This window comes from Hyaena hyaena, unplaced genomic scaffold (assembly GCF_003009895.1).
Source record: "Hyaena hyaena isolate Hyena2069 unplaced genomic scaffold, ASM300989v1 scaffold_6, whole genome shotgun sequence".
Taxonomy (NCBI): Eukaryota; Metazoa; Chordata; class Mammalia; order Carnivora; family Hyaenidae; genus Hyaena; species Hyaena hyaena.
In genome coordinates this window covers 6828391-6851392 of record NW_024080638.1, presented here as the reverse complement: position 1 = coordinate 6851392, position 23002 = coordinate 6828391, and the positions used below count along the sequence as shown (strand labels likewise).

At 42.6% G+C, this 23002-nt stretch overlaps 1 protein-coding gene across 2 annotated transcripts in view; it reads right to left on the bottom strand.

Annotated features, from left to right (window-relative positions):
• SNX30 (sorting nexin family member 30) overlaps nucleotides 1-23002 on the bottom strand; it is a 129193-nt gene that overhangs the window by 95536 nt on the left and 10655 nt on the right. The window lies entirely within an intron of this gene.

The window sequence follows — 23002 nt, the reverse complement described above, 5'->3', positions numbered from 1 at the left end:
CCTTTTTAATTAAATGCTTTAAGCATCTTTCTTCAACTAGTAAAAAAAAAAAAGTTGACTGTCTCTACGAGATGGCAGAGGGAATGGGACAAAATAATGGTCACTTTCACTTTACAGACCGAAAGAGAGATGTTTTCCAACACAGGAGGGATTCAAGTATAGCCTCATCAGCAAGGCACGGTCCTCCACCACGAATAGACGGTACAGAAAGAAAAGTCTACTCATTCATGTATCCGTCCTGATAAACACAGAGTTCTTGCTGAGTGCCAGGTACTACCTAGATGCAGGGGAAAGCAAGCCGGTAAGGGGTTTACTTGAATCATGTCAGGGTGAGGTAAGGGGGGTGGCACAGGCTGGGGACAAACTGCAATGGGATACAATGTGATCGACACAGGAATGCAGAGAAAGCTGCTGGGCTCCAGTTTTAGGGAAAGAGAGAGAAACTCTGCCCGCTGAGGAAGGCTTCAGAGAGGACAGTCCGCCTGGGCTTTGCACAATGGCGGAAGTCCTGGCTTAAAACACCAGATCTCCTGGGGCACCGGGGTGGTTCAGTCAGTTGAGTGACTTCTGGTCAGGTCATGATTCTCACGGTTCGTGAGTTTGAGACCCATATCAGGCTCGCTGCTGTCAGCATGGAGCCTACTTCAGACCCTCTGTCTCCCTCTCTCTGCCCCTCCCCAGTTTGTGTTCTCTCTCAGAAATAAAGAAACATGTTTAAAAAACAAAACAAAACCCAAAACTCCAGTTCTCCTAATAGCTATGTGGCTGCAAGAAAATCACTTAAACTCCCCAATGTTCGCTAGAAAATGGCAAGACCACCCCATCCGGGTGGCTAGGCTGTCTAGAGAGTATCGAGCATGTCTGTATAAACAGTGAAGAGCCACTTAATGGAAGAGAAAGGCATTCTGGCGTGGAACACAGCCACGGGGTGAGGTGCAAAGACACAGCTGGGGAACATCATCGTGGACAGGCCATGGTCAGGAGCCATCCAGGGGGAGCCGCAGGCAGGAAACAGTGCCTGAAAGGCATACTGGCTCCAGACTCAGAGGGATCTTAAACATCATGCTTAAGAATCTGAGGTACACCCCGTAGAAAAAAGGCAAAGCATTTAAGCAGAAAAGTGGCAATCGAATGTTAAGTTTTACAAAAAAGACCTCGGAAAAAGCACAAGGAGTAAGAAGAGAAAGAAAGAAGAGATCAGGGAGGAATCAGTTCAGGAGCTGCTGTAATTGTCCCGACACGCTTTCCCTTCGAAGGGTACCGGAACCAGGTGGAAGATGCCAAGGAAAGGGAAGGACAGATGAGAAGCCAACACTAAGGTCGGATGGCCAGGGAAACTCTGAGGAATGTTTCCTAGGCAAAAGAATCAGTCTGGCCACACTAGGGGGACGGGTGGAGGGGGGACACAGGCAGGGTGTCTATCATGTTTCAAACACAGGTAAATTACAGAGGATTAGAAATTGCTGCAGTTCTAGCAAAATCAAGTACACCCAAGTTCAACAGCCCTGCGTGCTGCCCTTAAATCCATGGAGCCCATTCTTAGGACAAGAGGGCAAGTCCTGTCAAAATGACTGTGTTCAGCAAAGACTCAGACCAAGGTCACCAGGTCCCTGACATTCTTACCCACCTGGGAGCTGCCTCCCTGGGTGGATTCCCACCACTCACCTCCGGTCACCCGCTTCGGTGATACCTGATCCAAGCCAGTTTTCCACTGCTGCAAGCCAGCACCCCTCACTGCAGGAACTCCCATGGGGAGCCTTACAGCACTGTCTGTTTAAGGAGGCCAGATGGACAAACAGCCCACAGGCTGTCATCACGGCCCAGTTTCGACACCTGGCCAGAAGGTACATCTTGGGTCATCTGAACCAACCCCAGGCAGACAGCAAAAGGTGGCCAGCTGAGCACCACGAAGGCCTGGGCTGAGATGACTCAGAAACATAACCCCCAAACAGAAAGCAAACTCTTAGGGCTAAGAAAGATTACAGGACTTGGAGACACAGCCACCTACACACATACCTCTTAGTCAAGGGGAGGGAAGGTAAAGAAATGAAATGTTTTAAGCCCATACTCTCTGCCAGGGACTATGCAAGCTTTAACCCTTAAAATAATTCATTTAACCCTTAAAAATAAGGCAGGGGTGGGGGAAGGAGAAGGAGGCGAGCTTTATTATCCCTGTTTTCCTGCTAAGAGAACAGATTCAGGGAGGTTACAGGATGGGCCCAAGGTCACTCGGCCAGAAACAGGCAGAAACACAGCCCCAAGAGTCCAGAGCAGAGGCTGACAGCTCTCCACTACCCACCCCCTGGCCCTAGATTTCATTAAATAGACACCTTCTGGACAAGAGACCCCCCCACTACCACCACACGTGCCTTCGCACCTGCACCAGCACCTGGTGGTAAGCAATCCTTCACAGGTGCTTCTTAAAAATGATTCCTGATCCACAGTGTCAGAGAAATAAATCAAGCTACTTCTCTCAAAGGATTTTAAGAGGCAGCCAGCTCCAGAGAGATCCTACATAAAGGAACAAAACCCATGAACAAACAGCTCTATTTGCCAGTCAGCGATCTCATGGACTCCAGAAAAATAAAACAAGACCCCACCACAGCTTCTGCACTTAGAAATAAACCTGAGTGATTAGATACCATTGTTCATGGGCACATCTGGCTTGAACATTCAGTGTTAATGCAGAGAGTAAGGGCTTCTCATCCCAAAGAACTCTGGAGCAACACAGATCCTGCCCAAACAGTTTGATGACTTACCCTGTCATTCCTGAAATTGACAGAACAGATCTGAGTTAATACATGGTAACTATGGAACTTCAAATAACGAAGAAAGAAAAGATTTTTCAATAAATACCGATGGAGAATTCAGTTAGCCATTTAGAAAACAAGTTATATCTTTCTCTAATACCAAGGGCAAAAGTAAATATCAAGAGTAAATATCAAAAAAAGTAATAATATATGATGACTTAGGGTATTTTGTGTTTTTGTTTTGTTTTGTTTTTTGAGAGAGAGAGAGTAAGAGAGAGAATCTTAAGCAGGCTCCATACTCAGCAGAGCTTGACATGGGGCTCAATCCCATGATCTCGGGATCATGACCTGAGCCAAAATCAAGAGTCAGATGCTCAAAGGGCACCTGGATGGCTTAGTTCATTAAACGTCTGCCTTTAGCTCAGGTCATGATCTCAAGGTCTGTGAGTCTGAGCCCCGCATTGGGCTCTGTGCTGACAGCTCAGAGCGCAGAGACTGCTTTGGATTCTATGTCTCCCTAGCTCTCTCTCTCTCTTTCCCCCTCCCGTGCTTGTGCTCTCTCTGTCTCTCTCTCTCTCTCAAAAATAAATAAACACTTTTTTTAAAATTAAAAAAAAAGAGAGATCCTCAACCAACTAGCCACCCAGGTGCCCTACATATGACAATTTATATTGGGTTCAGCAAACTTTTTTTGTGAACAGCCAGATAGTAAATGTTTCCAGCTTTGCAAGTCATACAGTGTCTGTAGCAATATCTCAAGTCTGCTGTCATAGTCCAAAAGCAGCCATAGACAGTAGGTGAATGAATGAGTCTGGCTACATCCCACTAAAATTTTACTTGGACACTGAATTTTGAATTTCACTGATTTCCAGGCATCATGAAATATATAAATATTTCCCCCCAGCCATTTAAAAATGTAAAAACAACTTTTAAGACTGATGACATCCGGAGTGAGGAATGAGGGATGGCTCTAAAAGGATAGCGGGAGGGAGCCCTGTAGTGATGAAGCAGTTTGTATCTTGATGGTGGTGGTCCTGGTTAGAAACACCTGCACACATGGGATAGAAGTGCACGGAATTAAATACATACATGTACTCACACACAGAGGATTGCATGTAAAACTGGGGGATGTGAATGAGTTCTGTGGATTATAACAATGTTAACTTCCTGGTATTACTAAGATACTGGTTAAAGGGCACCTGGGACCTCCTCATACATTTTTGGTAACTTCCCCTGACTCTATAATTATTTAAAAAAAAAATTCTTAACTCATGGGCTGTACAGAAACAGGTGGCGGTCCAGGTTTTACTTCTTAGCCTTAGTTTGATGATTCGTGATTTACATGAAGAGTACAAATAACCCTGTGCTTGGGAAGGGCTTTCTAAACCCAAAACCAAAAGCAGAATCAATAAAGGAAAAGACTAAGAGATGGACATTTTTTTTTCTTTACATCAAAAACACACAATTAGTAAAAATGAAAAGATAATAGCAAGCTGGGAGAAGAATTTGAGCATATATGAACGTAAGTTGTTTGCTTTAACATATTAAGGGTTTTGAAAATCAATTTTATAAAGAAAACCTGCCTGATACAAAAAGGGACAAACGATGTAAACATGGTCAATAACAATAACTATTCCATATCAACAGCAAACAAAATAAAAATGAAAGCTAGATATTTTCCCCATCAAATTGGCAAAGATTAAAAAATTTTTACCTCTGGATAAAACAAATAATCCAATTAAAAAATGGACAGAGGACCTAAATAGACATTTTTCCAAAGAAGACATACAGGTGGCCAATAGACATACGAAAAGATGCTCAATATCACTCGTCAGAGAAATGCAAATCAAAACCACAATGAGATACCACCTCATGCCTGTCAGAATGGTTTAAATGAAAAACAAAAACAAAAAGAAAAAAAAACCCCAACAACAAGAAATAATAAGTGCTGGAAGGGATGTAGAGAAAAAGAAACACTCATGTACTGTTGGTGGGAATGTAAACTGACACAGCCACTGCGGAAAACACTGTGGAGGTTCCTCAAAAAACTGAAAATGAAAGTATCATATGATCCATTAATTCTACTACTTGGTATGTACCCAGAGAATAGGAAAACACTGATTCAAAAAAGACATGCACCATGTTTATTGCATTTGCAATAGCATTCACAAGATATAGAAGCAACCCAAGTATCCATCCACAGATGAATGGATAAAGAAGATATGATGTGTGTGTGTATACAAACACACACACACACACACACACACACACACACAGGAATATTATTCAGCCATAAAAAGGATGAGATCTTGCCATTTGTGGCAACATGGATGGACCTATTATGCTAAGTGAAACAAGTCAGACAAAGACAAATACCATATGATTCCACTTACATGTTGTATCTAAAAAACAAAACTATTAAACAAACAAACAAAAAGCAGAAACAGATCCATAAATACAGAAAACAAATTGAAGGTTACGGGGGGGGGGGGGGGGGGGGGGGGGGGGGGGGGGGGGGGGGGGGATGGGCAAAATAAGTGAAGGGGAGTGGGAGATACAGCTTCCAGTTAAGAGACGGGTAAGTCACAGGGATGAAACGTACAGCAAAGGAGAAACAGTCAATGGCATTGTATTGGTGTTGTGTGTGGAAAGATGGTAGCTAAGCTTCTGGTAAGCATAGCATAATGTATAAACTTGTTAAATGTGTAAACTGTTAAATCACCATGCTGTATTCCTGAAACTAATGTAATATTGTGAGTCAACTATACTTCAATAAAATGTGTGTGTGTATAAGCAAAAATAAAATATATGTATATAGTTATTAGCAAAAAATCTTTTAAAAATCTTCTAAAGCCACACTGTTGCTCCTATACCACATTAAAAAATACTTAGGACAGCTAGAAAATAAAGTGTCTTTTTCAAAGCTCTGTTCAGAGTCAAAAGAGCAAGGAAGGCCTCTATAAACAAGAGGAGAGAATATGGGCTTAATGACAATACTCGGTTACGGGGAATCTGACAGAATGAACTACCTTAGCTAAAGAGAAAATGTCGACAACAGAACCGACGTCGCCTTCTTTAACCTTCAGCCATGCCTAAGAGTCACTGATGCTCATGCCAAGGACAAAAGTGCAGGGGACACCACCCCCATCCATTTGTCTTCAATGTCCCAAGTGCTTTTCCTCTGTCAGTTGTGACTATAGGCAGATGGTAATCTTGATATCCAGTGAATTTCATCTCACTATGGAAATTCAAGCCCCGGGCAAGTAGACAGTCCTCAAAATCACCCAAGGAAGCAAAGGACACAAACGGCAGTCAGCCAAACGCGGTGCTGAAGCAGTGTAAGAAACATTCTTAATTCTATGCACAGCTCAGATGGAGACACGGTGTGGGCATGTCCCAGGATGCCTTCTTCCTTCGTGTTCACCTAGCCAATGCCCATTTGGTGCTTCAAGACTCAGATCCAAAAATATCCCTGGTCAGATGTGTCCTTTCCCAATCGACCTCTCCATCCGTAGTCTGCCAGCACTTGCCCAGTATGGGTTAGATACCCCTCACGATGCTGTCAACGGGCCCCTGTGCTCAGCCCTTTCATAACACTTATCTTCTGCACTGTCACTGCCTATTCACCTACCTGCTTCTGCCACTGAACCCCAAGGTGTGAGGAACTATGGACCTGGTATCCGTTATCTTTGTGCCTCAGCATGGTGCCTGTGGCAATTCCTGTCCCACATGCTTATCTGCAATGTGACTTGGCTGCGTCCCCATCAAGAGCTGGAATCTATCAGCCCACCCTGTTCCATGTGCACGGGCCCTATGCTCGCTCCGACCCAAACAGGGCAGGAGCGAGGCTGCATTTCCTGTCTCTTGGAATGCTCGTTCTTGGGACATGACCTCCAGGAACCCACCCACCACACTTTGAGCAGCTCAAGCCACATACAGACGTCACTCTAGTCAACTGTCAGCCACAAGTGTGTTATCTTAGGCGCCCAGTCCAGCTGAGCCCTCAGATGACGGTGTGGGAGACTTCAAGCAGGAACCACGTAGCTGAGGACAGGCAACTTGCAGAACAGCAGGAGATAAGAATAAATTTATGTTTTAACCTACTTCATTTTGGGTTTGTTTGTTAAGCAGCAGTGCATAAGCAGAATAATATCTGCCTGGTACACGGGAGGTACAAAATGAAAGAACAACTAAATCAGCTCTGACGTGATATATGGCACAGAGCAAACAATCTAGTAGCTGCTATCATTAAAATTTTGTGGATAGAGAGTAAACAAGGAGAGAAGCTGGTTAAAGAGGCTATTACACCCCTGCCAGTGAAAAGTAGTGAAGAATACTAAGTCCACAACGATGGTGAGCTGAGCCTGTATTTGCCGCTCGTGTAACTCAGATCCCAAGGAAATGAGAAAAGAAACATAAAAATAAGAACGAACTCATTTAGGTGGCACCTGGGTGGCTCAGTCAGTTAAGCGTCTGACTCTTGATCTCAGCTCAAGTATTAATCTCAGGGTCGTGGAGTCTACTTAAAAACAATAATAATAAGTAAAAAAAAAAGTTTTAAAAAGAATAAACCCATTTAAAAAGCCAGAAAACAAGGAGGTAGGCCATCAGGTAAAAAAAAATTTGAGGAGTTTCTGGAAGAGGTACAGCAGACAGGATCAAACCTACAGAAAAATTAAACTTAGCCAGAGTTGAGAAACCAAAAGCAAAATGGGCCACGGTGGGAAATGGGGGGTGTAGTGAGAGATGGGTCAGCTCCACAGGGCCTGGGGAAGAAAACCCAATTCAGAAATGACAGGGACGCGTAGCCGGAGCAGGCCCTGAGACGGTTAGGGGCGATGATGAAGTGTAACTTGAATAAAGAAAAGTGGAAGCATACTCTGGGATCAGCTGTGAAATTCTCCATCCGAAGGGCAACTCTGTTCCCACTTTCTCAATTGAGAGTAGTCCATCTACCCTGTTATCCTTTATAGGCCACACACGCGGACAGGAAGCCCACCAGAGTAATTCCACGCATCTATTCTCCATCCTCTCCTTACCTCATTCCATCCCTACCCCGATCCCTGCAGTCAGGACAGAGGCCGTAGAGCCTCCGTGCACTGCTTGTGCATGCACACGGACGTGTTTACACATACACACACAGACACGCATATGTGACCACACAAATATGCACCCTGGTGGCAGCACAAGAACAAAGACTCATTGCGTGAGGCCGCAGCACGGGCCTCTCCAAGAAGGTAGAAGCAGCGGGTCCCGCGTGTGCGGACCAGAAACTCGACGCGCCCCGGTCCACAGGAGGTCAGTTCCTGCCCTAAGTCAACATCCTCATCTTGGACATCACATTCTGAGAGCAGGTCCAAAAACGAGCGCTAAAACAGAAGCAAGATTAAATTTAAATTAAACAGAGAAGTAGAAATAGTGGAAGGGAATGAAATAAAAACTGAATCCATCATTCAGAACATCAAATCAAAGAATCCTCCCAACAGACTGAAAATATAAATGATAGAATGAGCCAAGAAAAAGTGAGGCCCCAAAAAGGAAAGACTAAAATCCAAATAGTCCTTTCCCTGAAAAAGGGAACGAAGAATGAAAAGGACATAGAGAAAACAGTAAAACTGAAAGGGCTTCCAGGGGAAATACCTAAGAAAAATACACCTCTAAATAGCAGCAGGCTGGTGAAATTTCTAAATTTAGGAAGGAAAAATCTAGAAATATGTGGAAGATTAGTTAAAGAAGAGAAAGGATCATGGGCACAGACTTCTGATCTGGGAGTGGTCAGTGCTAAACCCACTGAAACGACGGAACACTATGCGATCATCAAAAAAGGAGCAAGAGAAGGGAAGAAAGAACTTCATGTCCCAATATGGACCAATCTCCAAGATCTATGGCTAAGTATAAAAGCAAGGTACAAAACACTGCTAAAGTATGCTGCCATTTGAGGTTTTTCTGAAATTTTTTAAAAAATGTTTGTTTATTTTTGAGAGAGAGAGAAAAGGAGAGATGAGGGGCAGAGAGAGAGGGATAGAGGATCCAAAGTGGACTCTGCACTGACAGCAGAGAGCCCGATATGGGGTTCACACTCACAAACCATAAGATCATGACCTGAGCCGAAGTCAGACACTTGACTGACTGAGCCAGCCACACACCCCTACCATTTGAGTTTTTTAAAAAAGATTAGGTGTATGAATTTTCATATTTAAACATAACATAGATCTCTAGAAACTGGTAACATTAGTTGCCCCTGGGGAGGGAAACCTGCTGCCAGAGAAAGGGAGGTGATGGGCCAAAGGGAGACTTTACCACCAGATAAAATTTTGTATCTTCTGAATTTTCTGCCATTTGGATGCACTGCCTACACACAAGAAAATCTCAATTTCAGTCTCTTTCTCTTGCTCTCTCTCTTACACAAACACACACACACATATGCACACATAAATTTAAAGTAAAAATACAAGCCACAGAGTAGAAGAAAATATAATACATGTATCTGACAAAGACTTGTATCCAGAATATATCGAGCTCAGTAAGAATATATACGTACACACACATACACACACACACACAGACACACACACGCACTGGAATATTATTCAGCCTTTAAAAGTTGCAATAACATGAATAAACCAGGAAGTCATTATGCTAAGTGAACTAAGCCTGACACATAAGGACAAATACTACATGATCCCACTTATATAAGAAATCTAAAACAATCCATCTCACAGAAACAGAGTGGAATGGTGATGGCCAGGGGATGGGAGAGGGGAAATAGGGAGGTATTAGTCAAAGGGTACAAAGTTACACTTATGCAAGGTGAATAAATTCTAGAGATCTAAAGTACAGCTTAATTGCCTACAGTTCACAATACTGTATAGTATACTTAAAATTTTGCTAAGAGCAGGGCATCAGGGTGGCTCCGTTACGTAAGTGCCCAGCTCTTGATTTCACCTCAGGTCTTGATCTCAGGGTCGTGAGTTCAAGCCCCAAGCTGGGCTCCATGTTGGGTGTGAAGCCTACTTAAAAAAGATTTTGCTAAGAGAGTAGATCTTATGTTAGGTGTTCTTATCACAAATAGAAATAACAGTAATAATAAAACAAAGAGGGTAGGAGAAAACTTGGAGGTGATGGGTATGGTTTTTTTTAGTGGTTTTATTTTTTTATGTTTTATTTATTTATTTTGAGAGAGAGAGCGAGCGAGCGAGCATATGAGTAGGGGAGAGGCAGAGAGAGAGGGAGTCCAAAAAGGCTCCTCATTTTCAGCACAGAGCCCACTTGGGGCTTGAACTCATAAACAATGAAGTCATGACCTGAGCCAAAATCAAGAGTCAGACGCTTAACAAACTAAGCCAGTCAGGCACCCCTGTATTTGTGTCTTTCTAAAAATTTGTCCACTCCATGTAAGTATATAATTTATTAGCACAGAATTATTCACAATATTCCTTCATAATCTTTTTTTAAAAATTTCTGTTAGTTCAGTAAAAAAACCCTACTCTTTCATTTCTCATTTTAGTAACTTGAATCTTCTCTTTTTCTTGGTCAATTCTGCTAAAGGTCTGTCAATTTTTTTATATAGTTTATTTATTTTTGAGACAGAGAGACACAGAACATGTGTGGGGGAGGGGCAGAGAGAGAGGGAGACACAGAATCTGAAACAGGCTCCAGGCTCCGAGCTGCCAGCACAGAGCCCGATGCGGGGCTCGAACCCATGAACCGTGAGATCATGACCTGAGCCGAAGTCGGACGCTTAACCAACTGAGCCACCCAGGCGCCCCTAAAGGTCTGTCAATTTTGATTTTTTTTTTCAAATAACCAATATTTTGGTTCCATTAGTCTTCTTATTTTTCTCTACCCTCTAGCCATTCCATCCATTTCTACTCTAATCTTTGTTATTTCCTTCCTCTGCTTGCTTCGGGGTTAGTTTGCTCTTCTTTTCCAAGTGTAGCAGCTTAATTTTTAATAGCCCCAAACTAAAAACAACCTATATGTCCGTTAGTGAATGAATGAATGAACTGTAATTGAATGAATTACATTCATTCACTGGATTACTGACCAGTAGTAAGAACAAGCTATACATATAACAATACGATGATGATCATGTTGAGTAAAAGATGCCAGACACAGAAGAGCATATATTTTATGTTTCCAAATACACAAAATCCTGGAAAACGCAAACTAACAGAGTGACAGAACGCAGATCAGTGGTCACCTGGGACCAAGACTAAAGGAAGGGATGGATGACAAAGGGGCAGAAGGAAACCTGTGTAGACGATGTTCTGTATCTTGAGTGTGACAGTGGCTTCACAGGTGCATGCAATTGTCAAATCCAGTGCATCACACACTTTGAACAGCTATTTTATAGAATTTACACCCCAGAAGTGATTTTCAAAAATGCCTTCACCTCCTTAAATGTTTTTAAAGTAAAAAAGAAGGCAATGGAGCAACTTCTATTTATGTCTGAAGGGGAAAAACTCAGCCAAATTACCACTTAGGAAAGAATAATGTATATTACTCAGGTGTTGTCATTTAATGTATGTTATCCAGGGTTTCTTTTATAAACCTCAGTTACTCACAGACACAATGCAGCACACTGAAAAATAAATCAGAAAAAAGCTTGGCTCAAGAAAGAAGACATCAGTTTTTAATGGAAAGCTGATGTTACTGTGAGGTTTGATGCAATTAAGAAATGAATTAATACAATAGAAGAGGCATTAATTAAAAAAAGATCTATCACAATAAGGAACTCAAATTCAGGATAATTTCAATAAAACCTTGAAGGTTTTATTAATTAATTAAGAATCAATTAATTATACTAATTCATGCAGAAAAACCAAATGACCATTTCCAAAAATGCTAAGAAGTAATTAAATACAAATTCCACTCTTGATTTTTTTTTAAATAGTAAGCTAGGAATTTAAAAAAATTATTAATTTGATAAGAAACCAACAGCAAACATTTTATCTAGTGAGAAAATACTCAATACATTCCCTTCAACACGTAACAATGTAAGCATGCCCTCACTATTTAGAATATCCATTGGTCCTGACCAATGCAGTAAAATGGGGGAAAAAATCTTTTTTGAAAGGAAGCACTGAATTGCAAAATATATTAATCCCTTTTTTTCCTAAGTAGATAATGAACTGAAAAATGATTTGAAATGTGTTACGAATTCAGTACGGTGGCTGGACGGAAGATAAAATTACAAAAATCAACAGCTTTCCTACATACTGGCAAGAAGCTATAAGATAAGAGCAATAATTTTGATTTTAAACCTTTATCTTTTAATCTTGGGGTATAGGAAGGGAAACAGGAACCTGAAAAGCCCTGAAATGCATTAGACTGTCCCAAGAGGATTTGGCTACAAGCACCTAGGACGGTGCTAGGCACTAGATAAATATTTGATGAATAAGTGAATTGAATATGAACTTCCTGATTAAGTCTGGTTCCTCTCATGTATTTCCTTTGGGAGGGAATTCCGTTTTCTTACCAGACGAGATACACCTTTCTTCTCGGTATATAGCTCACATATCAGAAAGATTCCTCTTTTGCTTTTCGGCATTGTGTTGAATAAGCCAAGAGTAATTCACTTAGTCAAACAAAATAAAAATCAAATAAAAAGAGGAAATGAAAATATGTACCATAATCAGATCATGGTAATAATCAGATCAGTGGTGATGTAAATATAACATAATTGTGAATATTTATTATAGGCTATTTCTTTGTTAAAGGTATCTACAATTTGGCCTTTCAGTCATACTTTATAGAAAATAATCCTAGCAAGGACTCAAGATTTTCCTTACCACAATTTATGTACTCTTCTGAAGAACTGGGTCTGTTTTCTCTTCCTTTTTTCTGTTGTTTTGTAAAAATCCTTCATCATACAACCTTGTTGTAGTAGAAAGCATTTTTCCTTTCTTTCTAAATATTCACACCACATGATGCACCTATCCTTACCATCAGTATCTATCCATAATAAACAACGAATAGTCATTTAAAACATGTTGGTCATTCAGTTATGAAAATCAGCTATGAGAACAGCTTTGGGGACCTACAATGCATAATCTCATTAAGTTATCAGAACAACCTTATGTGGTTGGTACTATTATTATTCCCATTTTATTGACAGGAAAACAGAAGTTCAGGGCAGGTAAGTGACATGCTAGCAGTAAGTGCCTGTATTAGGATTTCCTTGACTAACTCCAAAGGCTCTATTCTTTCTACTTAGCCACACCTGCTTTGAACCTACATTACTCTAAACTCTAAATTTCTTTACAGAGTGCATCTCCTTGCTTTGGAAGCAGAGATAGCAAGTAAATTTTACTCATTCAACTACTAGTAATACTGTTTCTCCTGGCTAACAGATCCTTTTATCCATTTACTGCAAAATCATAAGCCTATAGATAGATGATTTCTTGATTCATATATAAATCAACAGCAAGACTTTTCCATCAGCCTTATCACAATTTAACCACAAAGAAAGTTTAAAATGGACAGTGTTGTGGTTCTGTTTGTTTTAAATTTGACAGCAAACACTTGAAACACTTTCAACGCTTGAAAACACATTCATATATGTGATACCAAAGCTGGTATTTGTAAAATGTAGGAGGGTGCCCGTTTCTCCACATTCTCGCCAGCATCTAGAGTTCTCTGATTTGCTCATGTTAGCCACTCCGACCGGCGTGAGGTGGTATCTCAGCATGGTAAACATTGCTTCCACAATTTATAATCTTGGAATGCTCTAATACATCCTTACTAAATGTGACTTTTTCCACTCACCTTAGCATTGGACACAGCAAGGTCCAAGAGAATAAGAATGATTCAAGAAAAACAAACCAAATAACAACAACAACAACAACAACAACAAAGGCAGTGGCTACCCTGTTCTTCAGAGTCAGCTGAAAGTGGAGATGCGACCATTTTGCTCAAACCATGGCATTTGAGACATCCTTAGAAATCTGTAGGTATGCATGTTAGCCCCAAATTTGGATTTCATTCTATCTAAAAGTCTACACGGTTTAGTCTATCATACTGTATAAAATACTTTCTAGGTTGCTCAAAAAGTTTGACACCTAAAATAACGAGCCATGCCTCCCCAGGAGTATTGGTTACACCAAGAGAATCAAGTCTACTCAACTGTACCATCTAACAAAGAGATGTCAGTCTCATCACTAACAGAAGCACATCCCAGTACCACTCTTTCCATTTACACCTGTTTGAAAGCTGACCATTCCTCTCTCTAGAAAGCTACAATGAAGTACAGGTAACCATTCACCCGGATAAAGACTGTGATCAGGGAGACAGGAAAGGAAAAAAACTCCCGTCACTGGACTGAGAACACCCCCTTCTCTTTCACCAAGACAGGCAATGGCCAGGGCAGCCCTTTTGATAGGAAGGACAGAGCAAAGAGCACGAAACGGGGGTCCAGAAAGTTAGGACAGCCGGTGAAACAACAGTCGACCTGGACCCAGGAAAGAAAAGACTTTCTTAACCCAGGAATAAAAGATAGTTCAAAAAATTGACTGGCCATCAGGAGAAAAGGGCAAAGATCACTCTGAGCTACTATGCACCTGTATTTGATCAGAACAGATGAAAAACTACCAGAAGAGCATTATCTCTTTTATCCCTTCAGTTAACAGCTTAGCCTTATCCCTTTTAGGTTTTCGAGTAGTTATGGTTCAGTTTTCGAGCAGTGACAACATACACATCTACTAACAGAACTACAAGTGACAGTCTCATTTTTTGTGTTTGTCTGAAATCGGATCAGGAGTAGTCGGTGGTTAGTCAAATTTTTCCCTTTTAATCAGCATCAACTACTATTAACCAAATTAGGAAGAGAGTAGGAGGATTCTTTCTACTTTGATCAAATAGCCTCCACGGGAGGAAGACTACACTCTCAAAGGGTCAGAGAGGTAATACCGCGGCCTTCCAAGGCTAGTATACACATTCACACCTACACTTATACACACACACAAACGATACTAGACTACACAATTTCTATGCACCTTTTCTTTTCTTTTTTTTTTTTTTACTTAAATATCTTGCCATTGCATGTCAGTGTATATAAAGCTGCCTTATTTATTCCCTTTACATTGCATTTGTAAATTACCACAGTTTACAAATAGCTCCCTACTGACTCATATTTGGGCTTTCTTATCTACTGCTATTAGAAATAATATTGCAACAAATACCCTTATAAACACATTATTTAGCAAATGTTCATTAATTGAGTCAACAAATATCTGAGTACCCACCCCACCCTACGCTTTGCTCATGCCCTGAAATTACAGCAATCAGCAAATCAGATAGCATCCCTGCTCCCAATGAGCTTAGAGCACACTGTAGGGAGATATACATGCCTGATGGCAAATCCCACTGGGTGAATGAGAGAATTCTTCTAAGGGAACTGATCTCAACCTTGGCTATAAATTAGAACTACCTACAAAAAACTTTTCAAAAAATATTTATTTCTTTTTGAGAGAGTGTGTGCACATGCACACACATGCATGAGCAGGAAAGGGGCAGAAAGAGAGGCAGACAGAGGATCCAAAGCAGCTCTGCACTGTCAGCACAGAGCCCAATGTAGGGCTAGAACTCATGAACCATGAGATCATGACTTGAGATGAAGTTGGATGCTTAACCAACTGAAGCACTCAGATGCCGCAAAAACCTTTTTTTACCGATATTGGTCTTGGGGCACCCAGATGGCTTAGTCAGTTAAGCATCCAACTCTTGATTATGGCTCAGGTCACAATCTCAAGGTAGGTTCGTGCCCCATATAGGGCTCTGTGCTGACAGTGTGGAGCCTACTTAGGATCTCTCTCTCCCCCTCTCTCTCTGCCCCTCCACTGCTTGCATGCACATACATACTCTCCCACACGCACTCTCAGGCTCTCTCTCTCAAAATACATCAACATTTTAAAAAACAAACAAAAAACCCCACAAAAACAAACAAACAAAAAACGACACTGGTCTCTGGGCCATCCTAAATTCATTAGATCCAAATTTCTTGAGGTGGGGCCCTAGCATCAGTGTCATCTAAGAAGTCCTCTGACGATATGAATGTTTAGTCAAACCTGATAAACTTATTCTAAGACAGCACTTCTCAATTTTTAATGTGCATACAAATAACTAACGGATCGCATCAAAATGCAAATTCTGATTCAGTAGGTCTTAAATTAGGCCTGAGATTCTGCATTTCCAGTGAGCTCCCAGCTAATGTCAATGCCACTAGCCATAGACCACACTTTGAGTAGCAAGGTTCCACAGCAATATCAAGAGGCATAAATACAGCGGAGACAAGCGTGGCAAAGGTGGGCAAGTAAAAATTCAGATGACGTGCCAGGCAGCTCGTGAGTAAAACCATTTGGCAGGGACAGAACCCCCTAGGAGGAGACCAGAGGTAAACAGGTACCAAACGCAGAAGGCCAGGGCTTGCACCATCACTGTGCAAGCGACGGGAGGTCGCTGCGAGGCCCCACAGATGGGAAATGATACAAATAAGGCAGTATTTTTAGGAAGGTGGATTTGCGCCACAGTGGTCAGAAAAGAGTAGGCTGAGTAAAAGCAGGGAAATGAGATAAGATAATCATACATCTTAATTAAGATGCAGACTAGGACAATGGAAAGGAAAACAGATATTTAAAAAAGACAGTGATGTTACATGCAGGACAGAGGCACTTAAGAGGTGAGGCCAAGAAAGGTATGGTTTTAAGTACTCTTGCCACAGAGTGATTTTAAGGTGCTAAAAACAAGAATTATAAGAACACCTGGGAAGATGAATTTGTAGCTAGACTTGAAGACTGGGGAATCCTAAACCTTGATGTGGTAGCAAAGCCCACCCAGAGACAGTATGTAAGGGCAGCAAGGAGCAGGGGCCGTGACTGGGTAGACCACGGTTAGAGCTGGAAGTTTACAAAGAGGGGGGGGTTCGGGAGGCAGGGGTAACCAGGGAAGGATCAAGAGAGGACAGAATCAATTTATTCAGTACATATTTACTAAGCATCTGCTATGCGCCAGGCGTCGTGCTGGGGAAATAATAGCAGTGAGCAGAATGAGACCCTGAGAAAAAAAGAGAGTGAAGAGAAAAGTGAGGGGAGATTGGTTAACATCATGAGTCACAGAAAATGGGCGCTCAACCAGTGGTCTGGAAACCTGGGTCCTAACTTCAGTTCTTCCATGAGCTAGCGGGGCGACCCTGGTCTGACAAATCCCTTCTCTCTCAGGGCCCCAATTTCAATTGAAAAAAAGGGAGTCCTGGCTTGGATGCCCTGCAGGACCTCTGCAGCCCTAAATGCCTGGGACTCCACAGCAGGAAAACAGGCTCTGCGGGGCTCTGCAGGAGCGAGTGTGGGGCCCACCTGGACCACGGACCTGGACCTTGATGCTGAGGCGACAGGAGGCAGATGGTGAGGCAGATGGAAGTGGTGCGCAAAGACCGCCCTCATCCGAGGAGCCTGGCGGTGATGGCGAGAGTGGAGGCAGATGCCAGCAAGTCCTGGGAAACTTCCCTAACAAGGGACACCGGTATGGTGAGGACAACGGCTGAAAAGGCTAGAAAGTGAAATGAGACAAGAGACAGGAGCTAAGACACAGGAGAGACTAGCTGCATCCCCGCTCTGCAGAGGAAATGTAACACACAGTGCCTAGTACAATGCCTAGTGTGTGTGAGTGCTCAGAAATCAGGGAGGGGGATTGGGGAAGGATGCCAATTCTCTAGCAGTGATGGTGGTTAGGAAGAATGGGCTCAGAAGTCAGATAAAAGTTGTTTTCAGATTTTTTAAGTAATCTCTACCCCCAACAAGGGGCTTGAACTCACAGCCCTAAGATCAAGAGTCCCACACTCTTCCTACTGAGCCAGCCAGGTGCCCTAGACAGACCCAGGTTCAAATCCCAGCCTCATTCTCTAGCTCTGTGACTTTGAACAAGTTACTTCTCCTCCCTACATTTTCCTGGCTGTCAAAGGGGACCAAGACAGTAGCTACATCACAGGGGAGTGCCCGGAGATGACAGCACAAGGCTCCCAACCAAAGTTGGCGCTCTGGAAATGTTAGCAGTGATTATAAGCATACCCTGTGGTTATCTCTGGGTGAAGGTGGAGATAACTGAGGGAAAATATATGCTGGGCACCCTCTATGGGGAAGAGACCAGAACAAAGGGAAAAGAAAGCAGAAGCAAGGGTTAGAAAAATGAAAAACAATCCCAAGCACATATTAAACATGAAAGGCTGGGCCATGGCGGGGAGATCACATTGCTTTTTTAGAAACAGGGAATGCTAGAATGTTGACAGGGGATACAGTAGAGTATTTCAGGCAAGCGCCACCGTCAACCCAGACTGGAGAAGCAAGCCCCAGGAAGCAGGATTCATCACAGGCACACCCAAGGAATCCAACAGTCTTGGCCTACAGCACTAAAATGGTAAGCGGTAATTTTAACAGGACCTGGAAACCTCTAAGGGAGATAGTCAAGGCCAACTCCATGGCCGTGTGACCTGTGCTCCCACAGGACTCGGCGCACAGAAGGGTTCCACACTGGGGTTAATGCTTTGTGGTCAAGATTTTAAAGAATCTTGAAATTCTTTAAAAAATATTTAACAAGGGGACAAGCATTTTAATTTTGCACTGGGTCCCACAAATTACGTAGCCAATCTTGGATACGCTGGTAAAGAATATTCACTGGATTAACATGTGCATAATAAAATCTAAGGGCTGAAAAATAGTAAAGAATTTCCCATTTCTTTTTTTTTTTTCAGGTTTTCTGCTTATGCTTTTATCATCCCCTTACCCCATCCCCCATCAGCCCTCAGTTTGTTCTCAGCATTCAAGAGTCTCTCAAGGTTTGCCTCCCTCCCTCTCCCCAACTATTTTTATCAACTGATGGATGAATTAAGAAGACGTGGTTTATCTATACAATGGAATACTACATGGCAATGAGAAAGAATGAAATCTGGCCATGTGTAGCAACATGGATGGAACTTGAGGGTGTTATGCTGAGCGAAATAAGTCAGGCAGAGAAAGACAGATACCATATGCTTCCACTTATAGGAGGATTAGGTGAAACTTAACAGAGGACCATGGAGGAGGAGAAGGGGAGGAATTTCCCATTTCTATCAGGCCGGAAAACAATTACTCAAATTTTCACTGAAATCCCAACACTGACCATTAACAAGATAAAACCTATAGTAGGTAACCCAATGCCTCCTTCATTCTTTTTTAAGTTTATTTACTTATTTTGAGAGACAGAGAAAGCACGAGTGAGGGAGGAGCAGAGGCAGAGGAAGAGAAAGAATTATCCTATGGAGCTCAAACCCATGAACCGTGAGATCATGGCCTGAGCCAAAGTCAAACACTTAACCAACTGAGCCACCCAGGTGCCCCAATGCCTCCTTCAAACATGCTTTACTCTAGGATTTCTTTAACTCAAAGAAATCACTTCAACTACCCTCATGGTGTTCCGTGCATACCCCTATCATCACCTTCAACTGCAATGCTTCACTTGTGCCTCCTCGGTCTCCTTTCCTGGGCCTTGACTGCCTAAAGGTAAGGTCATCTCGTTCATCTAGGTATCTTCCAGGTATGACACTCAATAGGCCCATATAAGTCCGAGAAATGAACAAAAAGTCCAAGTGCCCTTCACAACTGCTGATGCAAGTCATGAAATAAACAAGATTTACTTGACCAGACAGTGCGGAGAAAGGCTGCTATGTTGCATTTTTTCAGCATAGATGCTGAGGCCAGCAGGATGACAACACGCCTCGTTCCTCAGAACACACATCTGCCCTAATGAAACAGCACTAAAGAAGGTAAGAAGGTCTGGGATTCCATTTCTGCAATAAAACAGCTATTCCTCCAACATGTTTATTCTAATTATAGACATGTCCCAGACTAATGGCATTTCCAGAATTTAGGTGTTTTCATTCCCAAGGAGCATGCCTCACACAACACATAGTACAGAGAAGTCACACAAATGCTTATAGAATAAATTCATCTTAGAAAGAACTTCAACTATGAATATGACTTATTGATTTTAGTAAGAAATTAGCTTTAAGAGCATATATATACCTTCAATGGGGAAAGGACAGCCTTTTCATCAAATGCTGCTGGGAAAACTGGAAAACCACATGTAAAAGAATGAAGTGAGACTCTCATCTTACACCACGTACAACAATTAATGGATTAAAATGGATTAAAGACCCAAACCTAAGACCCCAGACTATAAAACTCCTAGAAGAAATGTAGGAGAAAGTCTTTGGATTTAGCAATGATTTCTTGGCCATGACACTAAAAACAAAGTTAATAAAAGTAAAAATAGACAAATGGGATTATAGTAAACATTTTTTACATTTTTTAAATGTTTATTCATTTTTGAAAGAGACAGAGCCAGAGTATAAGCAGGAGAGGGGCAATGAGAGAGAGACACACAGAATCTGAAGCAGGCTTCAGGCTCTGAGCTGTCAGCACAGACCCTGACACAGGGCTTGAACTCACGAACCGTGAGATCATGACCTGAGCCAAAGTCAGATGCTTAACTGACTGAGCCACCCAGGCTCCCCAGATTATAGAAAAGTTTAAAAAAATTATGCCAAAGACACAAAGGCAACTTACGGAATGGGAGAAAATATTTACAAATCATATATCTGATAAGGGTTAATAAGAATATAAGAAGAACTCATATAACTCAACAACAAAAAGTCAAGTAATCCAATATAAAAAATGAGCAAAGGACTTGAACAGACATTTCTCCAAAGAAGATATACAAATTGGCCAGAAAGCATATGAAAAGATGCTCAACCACATCAGAGAAATACAAATCAAACATGTCTTCACATCCATTAGGATGGCCACTGTCAGAATAACAAGTGCTGATGAGGATGTAGAGAAGTTGGAACCTTTGTGCACTTTTGGGGGGACTATAAATTGGTGTGTCCGCCCTGGAAAACATATGAAAATACCTCAAAAATTAAAAATAGAATTACCATATAATCCAGCAATCCCATTTCTGGCTTTATATTTAAAAAAAAAAAAAAAAAGAAAACAGGATCTCAGAGAGATATTTATACACCCATGTCCCCTGCAGCATTATTTACAACAGCCACAACGTAGAAGCAAACTACATGTTCACCAGAAGATGAACGGATAAAGAAAATGTGATAGACCAATACAATGGAATATTATTTGGCCTTTAGAAGAAGAAAATCCCGTCACATGCTACAATATGGATGAACCTGGAAGAAACACGCCAGTCACAAAAAGACAAATCCCATCCGATTCTATTTAGAGAAGCTGTCTAAAGGAGAAGCCTCACATTCATAAAGAGAGAAAATAGAACGGTGGTTGCTGGGGGTTAGGAGAGGGGAAATGGGAATGTCTGCTAACGGGTATGTTATCTTCAGGGTGATGAATATTCTGGAATTAGAAAATGGTGACAGTTGCTCAACCTTGTGAATATACTAAAACCACCACACTGCATGCTTTCAAAAAGGTGAATTTTATGGTACATGAAGTATACCTGTTTTTCTTTTAAAAAGCATTTATACTTTAGGAATTCTATAGTTTTACTTTTGGACCTGTTTCTCCCGAAATGTTTTGTTCTTGCCACGATGATTCAGCCAGTCACTAAAAGCTTCTGACTCGAGAGCCTCCCCTGTAAGGAATCTTTTACTGTTTGCCCGGTACACCTCATGGCTGCGCGGGGACCCTGCAGCTAGAATGAGGCTGACTTTCAGACTCTTTCCCCCCATGGCTGGACCTCTGGCCAAGTCTGACTCATCACAGTACCTCAGTCCCCTAGCCCAGGAGGTTGGTCTCAGGCCGGGTGTGTCACTCAGATCAGGTCTCCTTGAGATTTTTCCCTGTGTGAGAGATTCACTCAGCCTCTGGAGGCCCAGCAGTAAAATGTGAGTCATGGAGGCTGCCCGTGGCCCCATTTCCCTCCCTCACAGATAAAGCTGGTCTGAGAGCCTGAAATGGACCCTTAGGAACATTCAGACTCAATTCCAGCTCATTTCTGTGGCTAAAGTGAGCCTGCCCATAGGCTGACCTTTTTGCTTATTAAGTTAGTGAGAGCTGGCTTTCTATCATTTGCAAACAAAACCCCTGAGCAGTACACTCCTTGAAATCAGCGAGTCAAAACTTCACTTACACTGCCTCCTCCCCCAGCCTGCTGCCGCCACAAGTCTTCTCCCCGGACTACCAGCCTCTTGAGTCGACCCATCCTATCCCAGCTAGAGCTCAGTGACAGTGACCTAACAAGTATGGTCCTGCACCTTCCCTGCTTAAACTACAACTGGCCTCCCAATCACTCGGGATAAAGGCCTCCCTGTTTGCCATCACAGCCGGCAATCTGCCCACTACCTACCTCTCAAGCTGTACTTACGCAGCAGCCCTCTCATGGGCCATTCATGCCACCAGACACCGCCAAGCTTTGCCACATGCTAGCTTTTCTGCTCCGGTTAGTGTCCCTTCCTCTGTCCGTTTGTAAAACGACGACTTCTCCGTCCTTCACCTCAAACATCATCTCCTTTGGAAAAGCCACTGTCCCCCTAAACACGGTCACTCCTTACTTCTATCCCTGTGTCTTACTTTCATCACGACCGTCGTCGAGACTGTGGGTGGCCCACCCATATCTGCTGGCCCTGGCCAGTTCAGTACCCGCCAGCCTGACTTCCAAGTGCCACCACTTCCCCTACTTTGCCCACCCATGGGGCAGCCTGGAAAGCGCCTGGGGATTAAATGCCCAAACACCCCGCCCGTGGAGTGCTCCACCAACGACTGACAAAGGTTGTCGTGTGAAGACCCAGCTGCCTCGCCGGGCTGTGGACGACGGGGGTGCGTGTTCTGTACAGGCTCCTAGGGTTCCCAGGGTAGAGCTCCAGCTGTGCTCAGTGGAAACTGGCCTGGGAACTTACCTTTGATGGTGCCTTCCGTTCCCTGGCTCACTTCCCTTTACCTCTCACATAAACCGCCAGCAGTGAAATCCCTGCTCAGGGTCAGCTTCTAAGGCGATACAAACACCTGGCATTTACACGGTATTGACCGTGTGCCAGACCCTGTTCCAAACACTCATTCAATCTGCAGGACACCCCGGCCAAATCATTCAAAATCTGCACAGGGGGCCACTGAGGCATTAAAAGGTTAGGAATGTGCCCCAGGCCTCAGAGCTAATAAATATATTTAGCACTTTTCACATGCTATTGCAACCATCTCTCCTCCACTGGACCAAGAACCTCTCGAGGGAGATTCCTTTTTTTTTTTTTTTTTTTT